The sequence below is a fragment of the Vombatus ursinus genome, unplaced genomic scaffold, assembly GCF_900497805.2.
Source record: "Vombatus ursinus unplaced genomic scaffold, bare-nosed wombat genome assembly UNPS02004827.1, whole genome shotgun sequence".
In the NCBI taxonomy this organism is placed as follows: domain Eukaryota; kingdom Metazoa; phylum Chordata; class Mammalia; order Diprotodontia; family Vombatidae; genus Vombatus; species Vombatus ursinus.
Window position 1 is genome coordinate 312159 of NW_020944605.1, and position 12169 is coordinate 324327.

A 12169-nucleotide genomic window follows, 5' to 3' on the forward strand; every position below is an offset into this window, starting at 1 on the left:
ATTAGACCATGAGCAATTTGAGTAAAGGGACTGTCTTTTGCCTCTTTTTGTATCCCCAGTGCTTAACACAGTGCCTGATACATAGCATATGCTTAATAAATCCTTTTGACTAACACATTTGGAAGTAAAGTTTGTGGGGCACATTGCTTTGAATTTGGGCCAAATTTCTCTAGATGACATGGGGACAATGTGCCCCCAAGTGTGTGTGCATTTGGGGTGTGGAATGTTTTTACTTCAATTCTTGCTCTATCTTCTCAGTAAATATCCCTTTGAAAAAGTTAATTGATAGTGATTGGTTAAATTAAACTAGGGTACTAATCACAGATTACTAATCACTAATCACTGAGGAGAATATACTGGGATTGGGGTTTGAGCCAATAACACTAGAGAAAGACACCTCCCAACCCCTCAGGGATATCCCCAGATTCCTGATGTGGAGATATAACTTTGTTTAGGGAAGTCACTCTTCAGTGTGAGTGTGAGTTAGGGTGAGGATTGCCCAGAGTTTTACATGGAATACATACATGTAGAATTTGCATCTTCCCTTTTCTTAGTATATATATATTAATCTTTGGAACAGATTCAAGTTTTAGGTTCTAGAAATGAACTTTTAATAATATTGGAAGTACCCTCTACTATAAAAAAAAGCTCTAGATTATTGCACTCTATAATCCTTTGGAATCTATTTGTATTTTATGTATAATACTTTTTTTTCCTCTTCTACAATGTATATAAAAATCTTCATTTTGCTTGGTATTTGATAAACTCAGGGGGAAAAAAAAGGAATCTACCATTTTTTATTGGCCTAAATTAGGGCAACATATAGAGAAAATATTCTAAAAGTAATAGCTAACATTTATACATTTTTAAATTTGCAAAGCACCTAACATCCCCATTACACTGTCTCATTCTTACAACAACCTCTGAGGTAGGAATATACTATTATCTCCACTTTACAGATGAGGAAACTGAGGCTCAGAGAGGTCAAGTGACTTGCCCTGTGAAACTTCCGTATTTACACAGCCAAGAAGTATTTAGAGGTAGTATCTGAACTGAGACCTTCCTGACTCCAAGTCCTGAAACGTTTCTTTTTCCTTAGGGACCTTGCTTTAAAGCCAAATCCCCATTTAGTCATTGTTTGGGCCCTAATTGACTCAGAGTGAATGTAAATAGCAATTGTTTCTGTTTAGTCCAGAAACCCTCACGGTCTTTCCCTCACAGATTGATTTTTTTTTTTTAAACTAGGTAAGGAGGCTATTCTTTGCCTCTTTCTTATTAAGCCTTAATCACTGAACGCACATTGTCTCAGGCAAACTGAGACTTGTTAAAGACCTTAGCTTGAAAAGGCAAGGCCAAGGTCTCCCACTGCATCCAGGGCCATTTCCAGTCATCCTGATCTATATCTCACCACTGGACCCAGATGGCTCCAGAGGAGAAAATGAGGCTGGTGACTTTGCACCACCCTCCCTCACTTAAATCCAATTCACTTGTATGTCACGGCACCATCTCCCTGATATCACAGACCTCTTCAAGAGTAAAGGAAAAACAACAGTATCTACTCTGCTGTGGGCCAGTTAGCTCTTTCCACTAACTCCAGTACACAGCTGTAATGGTTAAAACACAAACAGAGGTAAAGAAGGCTGATGTTATATTTGTGTAAAATATCCTTTCCCCCTCCCAGTGTCATTCTATGATGCCTGATTGTGGTATGAGATTGCAAACTCTGGTAGGCTTAATTTTACTTCTCTCCAGGGCCCAGGGGTGGGGAACCTGTGGCCTCAAGGCCACATGTGGCCTTCTAGGTCCTTGGGTACAGATTTTTGAGTGACTTCAAGTTTTACAGAACAAATTCTTTATTAAGGAGACTTGTTCTGTGAAGTTCAGTCAAAGGGCCACATCTGAAGACCTAGAGGGCTACATGTGGCCTCAAGACCTCAGGTTCCCCAACCCTGTGTCCCAGCTATAACCTGGACTTCCTCTATCATACTCCAGCTTATTATTCTGTAAGTCTCACTTAAACCCTTGATTTCACTAGTCAGAAGCACTCTTGAGCCTTCAGCTTCTCCTGATAGACTCTTCCCAGAACATTTTTTTTTAAACTTTTTTTCTTTTTGGCTAGGCAATGGGGTTAAGTGACTTGCCCAGAGTCACACAGCTAGTGAGTGTTATGTGTCTGAGGCCAGATTTGAAAGAACATTTCTTTAAGGAGGCTGACCAGGTCAGCTGTCTTGTTCCTCGCCTAGCTGCACTCTACACTTTCTCTACCATCCCCTATCCTGGGTACCTTGGTCAATGACCTCCTCCCTCCTCCTCTTTTTTCAGCTTCCTTTTTATGTACTCTCTTCCTCCAATAGAACATAAAGCACTTGTGGGCAAGGATTGTCTTTCTACTCGAGTGTGTATTACCAGCATTTAGCATAGTGCCTGACACTAAAGGCCTTAATTGCTTGCTGGCTGACTGAATGAAACTGAAAAACTTCTGAATACACGCCCAGATATGGACTCTATACCTCTATACCTGTTTTCCAAGGATCAACCTGGGTAAGTTCAGAGAAGTTAAGTCATCACTTTGGCTACAGGGTAATAAATTATTCAGATGCTGGAATTATTAAAGACCATCTGTCTACTACAGTGACAATAAATTGCAATTAGTGATGGTGGAATGGTTACTATACACACCAATGAAATCACCATACCTTAAAATATATTAAAATAAGTGTTGCAGCTTTTAATATCACTCCATTCTCTTCCTCCCCTGATGCATAAGGTGTCCCTGTATATAAACTATTAAATCTTAAAACTGCATGAAGATTTTGAGATACCCTGGATTGTCCTGCTTAGTAGGAAATTCTTAGGATATTTGTGAAAGAAGGAGAAAAACAATTCTTTTCTAGAAGTGCTTTGAGGATACAGCGGCCCCCTAATTTAACTCAACTATACAGTGCACTCAGTGCAGTGAAATTGCATTGAGACCAGGCATTAGATAAAGTTATCCAAGGCAGATGAAGTTGCTTGGTTCAAGGTATCAATATTCCCTAGTGACAGTATATATGTGGTTTTGGTGATGTGCTAGACTAGTTTCAAAAGAGCTATTCTGTTCATTCTAATATATATGATAATACTGTACTTTAGTTATAGAGTAACTTTCATTCAAGGAGGAAAAAATGTATTTTCAATATACCAGTTTCAAAAATAAGAATGCAGTTTTATATGAACACCCATAATGTTATTTAAAGTCTAATATGTGAGGAGCAAACTACCAATATTTAAATTCTAAATCTGAATCATGGTCCTTCTCACCAATCAATGTGAGCCAGTGTTTCTATCATCCCCCTTAGCAAGTTACCTAGTAAGTAGTCCAATAGCTTCTTGGTGGCATTTCAAAAGCACATTAAAATATACAGTTTGAATTTTCATCCCTCTTCATCCCTTCTGCATTTCATTTCTAAGGAGCTAGGAAGAGATGAAATAGGAAGAAAGTCAGGCTCAACAGAAAACAAAATAAAATTTTACCTCTTTAAGAGTCAGAGATCTTTCAGTCGTGGTTTTGTTGGGTTTTGGTTCAAGCTCCCATTCCTGGAGACCCTCCCTCTGACTCTCCTTATGGTATTTCAAATACCTTAAGGTATTTCCTTACTTAGTACCAATTTTCTGTTTATCTACTTTTTTTAAAATTTTTTAAAATTTTTTTTTTTTTTTTTTTTTTTTTTTTTTTTTTTGGTGAGGCAATTGAGGTTAAGTGACTTGCCCAGAGTCACACAGCTAGTAAGTGTTATGTGTCTGAGGCCGGATTTGAACTCAAGTATTCCTGACTCCAGGGCTGGTGCTCTATCCACTGTGTCACCTACCCGCCCTTAGCTACTTTCTTGTATTTGGTTTTCCTCTTTATATCTTCTTATGTTCTATTCCTTGTTTTAGTTAGAATTGATTTCTGCACTATGTTTTATTCCTCCTTCCTGTTTTCCCTGTCTAATTTACTTTGCCTACATTTTTTCCCATTCTATTATGGTTTCCATTGGCTCTATGTATCTTTTTACTTCATCCTCTGATTTATTGCTTCTTGATAGCTTGTTTTCCCTTCTCTTGTTGCAGTTTATTTTCTTTTGCACTCTCCCCAATTTGCTCTAATTGCATTTCCATCTCTCCTTGTTTCTCCTTCAGGCTTACCTGGCAGAGTACTCCCTCACTTCCTTTATTCTTTGTCCTGTATGCTTAGTTACTTATTGCCAAGGTCTTCTTTCTGTTTTTGGCCTTCAGGTGAATATGAACTTTACAAATTGTTTCTATTAACATGCATTGAAAAGGTCTTTGTGAAGTTGATACTTTTCCTCTTTTACTGTTCAACTTAAAAACAAAATTTTAAAAGGGGAGAATTCAAGGGCAATGGATTCTTAGAGACCTCAGCTTCCCTAAAAGTCTGAGTGAGATAGCTTTTATTATGCGTGAGTTAGAATACAAACTGCAAACATATTACTTAAACCAAAAGAATCCACATGGTTTCCAGATTAATGTGTACACACACACACACACACACACACACACACACACACACAGAGTTGAGGGCATTTGAATTTGAGTCTCAGTTAAATTCAGCCAGTAGTTATTGAGCATCTAATATGTGGAGCACTGTGCTAGGCACTTGGGGAGTGTTCAGTTAAAACTTAGTCCCTCCTGGAGTTTTGCAATCTGTTAGCAATACACAGCTATTCTTCAAGCTCTATAGCCTGAGGTGAGAACAAAGTGCTATTTTAACTCTGAGGGAGTGGTCAGGAAACGCTACCTAGAAGAGGCGATATTGAGATAAGCTCTGAAGGATGTGTAGAAATTCTGTAGGTAGAGAGTAGAGGGTATTCTAAACAAAGGGAACAAAGTGATCAAGGTGGCAAAGCACAGGACACTTAGGAGGCACGGCAAATAGACCGGTTTGACTAGAGTAAGTGAAGGGGAGTGTTATGAAATAAGGTGAGAAAGGTAACATTGTACAAAGGTTGGGGGGTTTGAATGTCAGGCAAAAAATCCTGGACTTTTTTAGGTAGGCAAGAGGAAGTCATTAAAAGGTCCATGAATAAGAATGAGCAATCCGGCAGAGGACTAATGAAAGGATGGTTTGCAGGAACAAGACAGTAGAGAAATAAAAATCAGTTAGAAATTGACCAGGTAATAATAAAGAGGGCCTGAAGTTAGGGTAATGTCAATAGGAAAAGAACAGAGAACAATTTCAAAAACATTGCACAAGCAGAATTGACTGGACTGAACAGTCCTTAAACCCTTAAACCCAGGAAATTTGGAGGCCAACAGCAGCAGCTTTTCAGAGCCCTAAAGACTTTGACATACTCTCACTCAGAGATCCATCCAACCTGAGACATGGACATCATCACTAACCCCCTAATTCTAGAATTGGCTGTGCCCCCTGTGTCAGTCTGGTAGCTGAAAGAGGAGGAACCTAGACACCCAGGCTACCCTGGGCCTCTTGACTTAAGACCCTAGGGGATCGCCCTAGTGTTTGCCTCCAGGGTCTTAATTGGCTTCCACTACCTTTGCAGGGAAAGCTCTCAGGTGGGGTTGGGGGTGGGTGGGAAGAGAAGAGCTTTCTAGCTGCACCTGGCCCACTCTCTGCTAAGATGAGGGTAGGAAGGATGGCCAAGGGCGAGAGTGAAGGAGCAGTTTCTGTAAGCACTGTCAACCTTCCATCACAGAATGCCTTGCCTGAACCCTGTGGAGACCTCTTCACCTGCTGACACCAGATCATGCATGACACAGCAATTGGGCGGCCATGAGACCACTCAGCAGCCACTCTTCTCTACCACTTATATCACCAAATACTGCACCTGGGTCCCCTCAGAGCAACTCAAAGCCCTGCCCACCTCAGGCAGGACCCCACTGACAGGGACCCCACACTTGTAGCCCACCTAAGCATGAATTGACCACTCAATCTTCTACCCCTTATCCCCATTCAACATTTAGAAAACTGCCCCCAATTAATGACATGGACCCCTGCATCTAACCACCAGGATTTTGGATATTGGGATCTCTGTGACCCTCAGCAGCTTTTTAGAGCTCCAAGGTCCCTAAAAGGCACCCATACCCTTCCATCCCTTATAGATAGCCCTTGACCAAGCCCATCACCATTAGAATTGATCCTATTCTTGATCTTAACAGGAAACCTATATCCCTCAGGTGACTGAGAGAAGAGGACCCTAGATACTATGGCCACCCCTGGGGTTTTTATCTTGGACCTCAAGAGATGGCATTGATGGGTCTGCACTAACCTCCATCATCCAGACTCTATCCTACATCAAGGAAGGAGCGCTGCAGCTATACCCCGGGGATGGAGGTGGGAGGGTGAGGTGGGGTGGATGGGATGGTCCCTGCACGCAGTCTCAACCCTTTATAGTCTTGTCCACCTGAACCAAATCTGGGAACTCCTCACTGCAGCTGGGAGCCCCGGCCACCTCCCCACCCCTCCCCCATGGAGACAGACCTGATATCAAGCAGCTGCTGAGGGTACTCCCTAGCCCCCTGCTGAGATTGATCTTCAACCCCTCCACCAAAGCTTGAAGCCCTGCATAGACACTCTGAAGAATCCTCACATGCACTGACTAGACAATAAACAAATATGTAAATGCTTTTTCTCTATGAATTATTCTAAATCTTCATCAAGAAATCAGTATATCTCACATAGCTCCATGAATTTTGTAATACTTTTTAATCAAATTATTTAGACAGGAGTAAAAAATATTTATGGGTGTGAGGTGCCATAGGGGCAGCACTAGGACTGAGTAACTATTTAAATGCACTTCTCTTTCTTCGTTTCACTTAAATGTCTTTCTTTGTTAAATTAAGTGTTCAATGGGAGTGAAGGATGTTAAGGAAAAAACGCCTGTGGTATTAAAAACAAAAAGACAACAATACAATTTAAGTTTTAAAAAGGAGAAAGAGAGAAAAGTAATGAAGGCTTTAGCTGGGGGATGGCAGTGGGAATGACAAGAAAGGGATGAAGGTAGGAGACATTGCAGAGATAGAATAGACAAGATATGGAAGTTGGGTGGATGTATATATGAGATATGACAGAGGGAAGAGTCAAAGGTGACTCCAAGGTTAGGGGCTTATGTGACTGAAAATTCTAGTATTTCAGTCCTATCGTTTAGCTAAGTCCCCTTTTTCTTCTTTTCCTCAAACACAGTATGAATAATTCCTTTGTTTCCCTATGCTATCTCCCACCACACAATATATTTACAGAGTTATCATATCCCCTGCATAAGCATCAATTCAGGAGACTAAAAAGATTAAGGCCCTTCAATCTACCCATGTAAATGACACTTTCAAGGAGAAATTGAAACAAACTAATCTCTCCAGTCTAACACAATGAAAAATCACACAAAAAGTGAGTGTGAAGTCAAACTGAGCAAGTTTTCATTTTTTATTATCTGCCCAAAAGAGAAAAACATGAAGCACCTTAATTTCTGAGACATCTCTAGAAACATGTAATTACATTAGTGGCTGCCACAACAATATCCAGCATTGAACATTCCTTTTATCTTTCACCCTCACAAGCCTCACAAAATCACACCTTCCTGCTCCAGAAACTCTTAGCAGTTAGTAATGAATTGGTAATTGGATAAAACTAATCATTACGCTGAATTGCATTTAGATTTGCAGCTGTAGTCTATGAAGGGAGAAAAAAAATAACCATCATGGCTACTATTAGAGTGTGTGTGTTTGTGTGTGTGTGTGTTCGTGTGTGTGTGTGTGTGTGTGTTCCTTCAATTGCCTTCCTTCTTGGACAGGCATTAACTTTTATTACCCGGCCAGTAACAAAGTCCTAGAGGTCATTCCCAGGGATGGGAAGGAATTGAATCAACAGAACATATAAGCAGGTATGAACAGGAGTTGTGTTGAAATAGTTGCATTCTCTTGAAACTTTGCTTGGAATGTCTTATAACATTTTCTCAATGGTTCCACCCTCACCCCTGCAGCCTGGGCATTTATCACAGACTTCTAGCTGGCCCCATGAAATATTCTCTCCTCTCTTCCTAAATAACAACCAGTCTAAACTTTAATTCTGTTCAATTTAATTAACATCTTTTAGTCACTTCCTATGTGCAAAGTGCTGAGCTAGGTAACAAGGATGAAAAGAAATAAAGGAGTGAGCTCAAGGCTCCTTTTGGCTTTGTGAGAAATGAGCATTTCTCTCTTGTATTTAATAACTAATTATTGTATTAGGACCAAGGTTTTCCCACTTTTGTACTTCCTCATCCAGAAACCAACCAGTGTGGGAGATCTCTCTTAAAGATTAAACCAGCCAAGATCTAATCAGTCAGTAAAAGAAATTCTAAGTTTGGGCTAATGGGGGCATTCCTGCTTACTTGTATGTGCTCAGGTCTGGGAAGTGTCAATCCTCCCTTTTGTCAGACAGGTGATATTAAAATTGATATCTTTTTAATCAAGATTTCCGTGATCCAAGTTACCTTACCCCAATCCCCTCATTGTAATATAGCCCAGCCTCTCATTGTAATATTCATTTTCTCATCAATTTGAAGGGCATATAAATTGTGAGGCCACCACCCTGAAGGGTCTTTGGTCTAAGAGAGATGGCCAAATGACCATCCTTTTATAAATAAATGTGCTGGCCTTATTAATAAAATGATTAAATTACCCCAAAACTATATATCTTGGATCATAGCTTTGTTTGGCTGCATGTGTATATGTTGAATTTGAGCTACTGGAGAGATTACTCCTGGAGACAGTTAATAAGTGACCTGAATTCCCTAGGGAAGCTACAGGTTAAGATAACGGATGTGGAATCATCAATATAGAACTGAGTAGTGGAAGAAAGAGGAAAGAGATAGGGGTTGAGGACAGAAGCTTGAGGTAGGGGGCAGGGAGGGCATCTAGCTCTCTCCTGTTTCTGAGCTCCTTGGAAATTTTCAGTCTACATCACAAAATGTAGAAGTTAATTCAATATTGTATTGCACAGCAATGTAATTTTACATATATCATTATTTTGTCTAATCTCTTTAAGACTAAAAGCCCTTCAAGGGCAGGAATGATTGATTATCTAGCCACCTAGCCCAGTGATGGTTTCACTGTAGGTTCCTTAACAATTCTTTGCTGGCTGAATGATTGATGTTAGATCACTTATTTGTGTCCAGGACTGACATTTTAAATGCTAGCCTCAGAAGTCTGAAAGCACCAAAACACCTCTCCAAGGGGAGTAATTTTCTTTTTTCTTACCATAGTCAAGGCCTATGTATCATCTGGCATACAGGCTAGAAGAAACTACAGCTGAGACTTAGATACATTCAAGGTAGACACCCCTTCTTCCTCTGTACTTGGCCATACAATTATTTACTGAACTCATTGATAGGGAAGCCTGACCTCTCTTTATTGGTTTACTCTCCCCACTGTCCAATTTTTTGGTTCATTGACCCTACCCCAGCTACATGAGGGACCATTTTATTTTTTACTTTAGTCTATATTCCAAAAGGGAATCAGTTAAAAAAAAAGTACCCAGTGTACAAACGTGAATTGGGAATGGGACAGGTAGTTGACATAGACAAGGAAATGTTAAGCGTAAGTAGAACACAGTATACATTAACAGAGTGATTTAAACAGGATTCAGAAATTCAAATAGCCAGGTTACAATCTGGCAAAAGGCTAGTAGTAAGCTTCATCGGTACAGCAATTGTGCTAATTAGCCATTTGAAATTTCACCTGTGCTCTGGGTATTGTCCAATCAAACAGATGATCTTGATCTTCTTTCTGGTGACCTGTCTCCTATTTTCCCTTGGTGCCTATTCATTCCTTTTTGCTACTGCTTAGGTAACCTCTTCTGCTGGTTGTTGAACTGTCTGATGTAGACACTTATCCCTCTTTGATGGGCAGGTCAGTCACTGCCCATCTGGGGGTCAACATACTGCTGCTAGGATCTCAGACCTCCCCTTTCAAGCTCTCACAAGGCCCTACAAAAGGAAAGAAGACACAAAAGGAAGGCAGCCCCATCGCAGGCACAGGCTTGCCTAAGTGAGATACGAGCTTATGGTTTATGGCCAGGTGGAGTGAAAGGCAACTGCCCTGCCCCAATACCTATAGCCCCTCCAGACAACTCAGAGAAACATCCTCACTATGAGTTCTCCCTTTAGTGTATCCTCAGAGTTCTAGCTCAGCAATTAGTTAGGAGGATTCAGCCCAAGGATGAGCTATACATGGTTGGAAGCTGACCCCACCCCCTAAACTTCCATGTGGTCATCTGGAATGGTGACTAAGTATGCTCTAAAAGGGAGAGGGGAGGAAGGGTGCACAAAGTGTTGGTGTCGTTTTTTTTTTTTTTTTACACGAGGCATTAAACCTATAATAAACAAATCTAACTGCTATTTTCTCTCAGAATTACTAATGCATCTCCTTCTGAGTCAGAGTTGTAGAGAAGAAAGAGTTAAAAAAATATTTTCATAGGTATCACAACCATTTAACAGAACACATATGTTAAAAGGCCTTATCAGTGGGTGGAAAAAACAAAGAACTAAAACAAATACCATCTCCTCCTCTTTGCCTTCACTTTGGGGGAGGGAATTTGCTCAGCAATTTATATTTATGAAAAATGTGTGAACTTCACTATTCTCTTGCCACATATAGATTGGCAAAAGGAGCTGGAGAAATTTGGTCAGGAGAAAAAAAAGGTTTCATTCTAGCATGTGTCCCTCTCCTCCCTTGGAGATAGGATAAATGCTAGATATTGTTAGATATTTGAAGCTCTGTCTTGTGGTTCTTTTCACTTAGGATCATAGATTTAGGGCTTGAAGGGACATTAGTGGTCATCTGGTTCAATCAACCCCTTGTTTTACAGTTATGGAAACTGAAACCCAGAAGGTTGTGATTTGTCCAAGATCATATGGGTCATATACGGCAATCAGGATTTGCTCCCTCTAAATCCAGAATTCTTTTCACTGCTGTCTCCCCATTCTACTTCCCCAAATCCTAGAGGGTAGACCTAGAATCAGCATGTAGAAGTTACAAAAAGACAGATTTTAGTGTGATAAAAGGGGGGAAACTGTAACAATTAGAAGTTACAAGAAGGGGAGAGTAGAGAGAGAAGAGAAAAAGGAAAGACAAGGAATAGAGGGAAGGGAAAGAGAGAGGGGAGTGGGGAAGGGAGAGGATGGCAAGAGGGAAATTGTCTAGACAGTCACATAAGGTTCATTTCTCCATGAATTTTAGGGAAGGGTTATTTTTAACCTAAGTAAGCCTCAGTTTCCTGGTCTGTAAAGTAGGCACAATAATACTTGCAGTATCTACTTCACAGGTTGGTGTGAGAAAAATTCTTTATATGGATGTGAAGAAATTACCATAGAAATGTGAATTGTTATTATTGTTGAGTTCAGAAATGGATTCTAAGAATGGCCAATCTTGGTACCAGATGGTAAATGATGAAACATCTTTTGCTGCTCTTGGGGGAGAGGTAGGGGACTACAGCAGTGGAATATTACAAATGTCAGAAGCAGCTATTGTCAATTTTAGTTACCAATTTTTCTTTGTCATAAAGGAGGATTCTGGGAGAGGGGACAGTATATTGGGAAATGAGCAGTGTAAAAAACAAAAGGCACAAATTAAATGTTATAAATAAAAAATAAATAGATGTTGAAGGTAGGAGGAGTTTTGGGGTCAGCTCCTCTCTTCTAGATTTTCTTCTCCACCTTTTTAAACAGGAAACTACCTTGCTTTCTTTCCATTCCACATTCCTTTAAAGGAACATCCTCCTTTGTTTTCAGGTAACTTAAACATTTATTGACTTCAATACTGTTAATTTGTAGATAGGTCCTTAATAAGTCTATATTAGGACTATAGCTATCTAACCCAGCCCCCAGCACCCGGGCCACATGACTAAAAAGGCTCCACAATACTGTTGATGAGGTAGGAGGAGGCAGATTGAGGAGGCAAGCCTTAGACTGATGAGGTCACTGCCTTTAAGCTGTCATTTGTACCTCCCACTTGGCCTTTAATGAATTTATCTTTAGCTTACCCAGGCATCAGCTTTATCATATGCTGCATTTCATATGACACCACCTTCAGGTCTGCAAATCAACAATGAATATCATCAGCTTCGGTTGACCAGAGCTATAATTTGGTCATTTTCACTGACCTCCTCTCTGTAATTAAGGTTGACTATCCAACA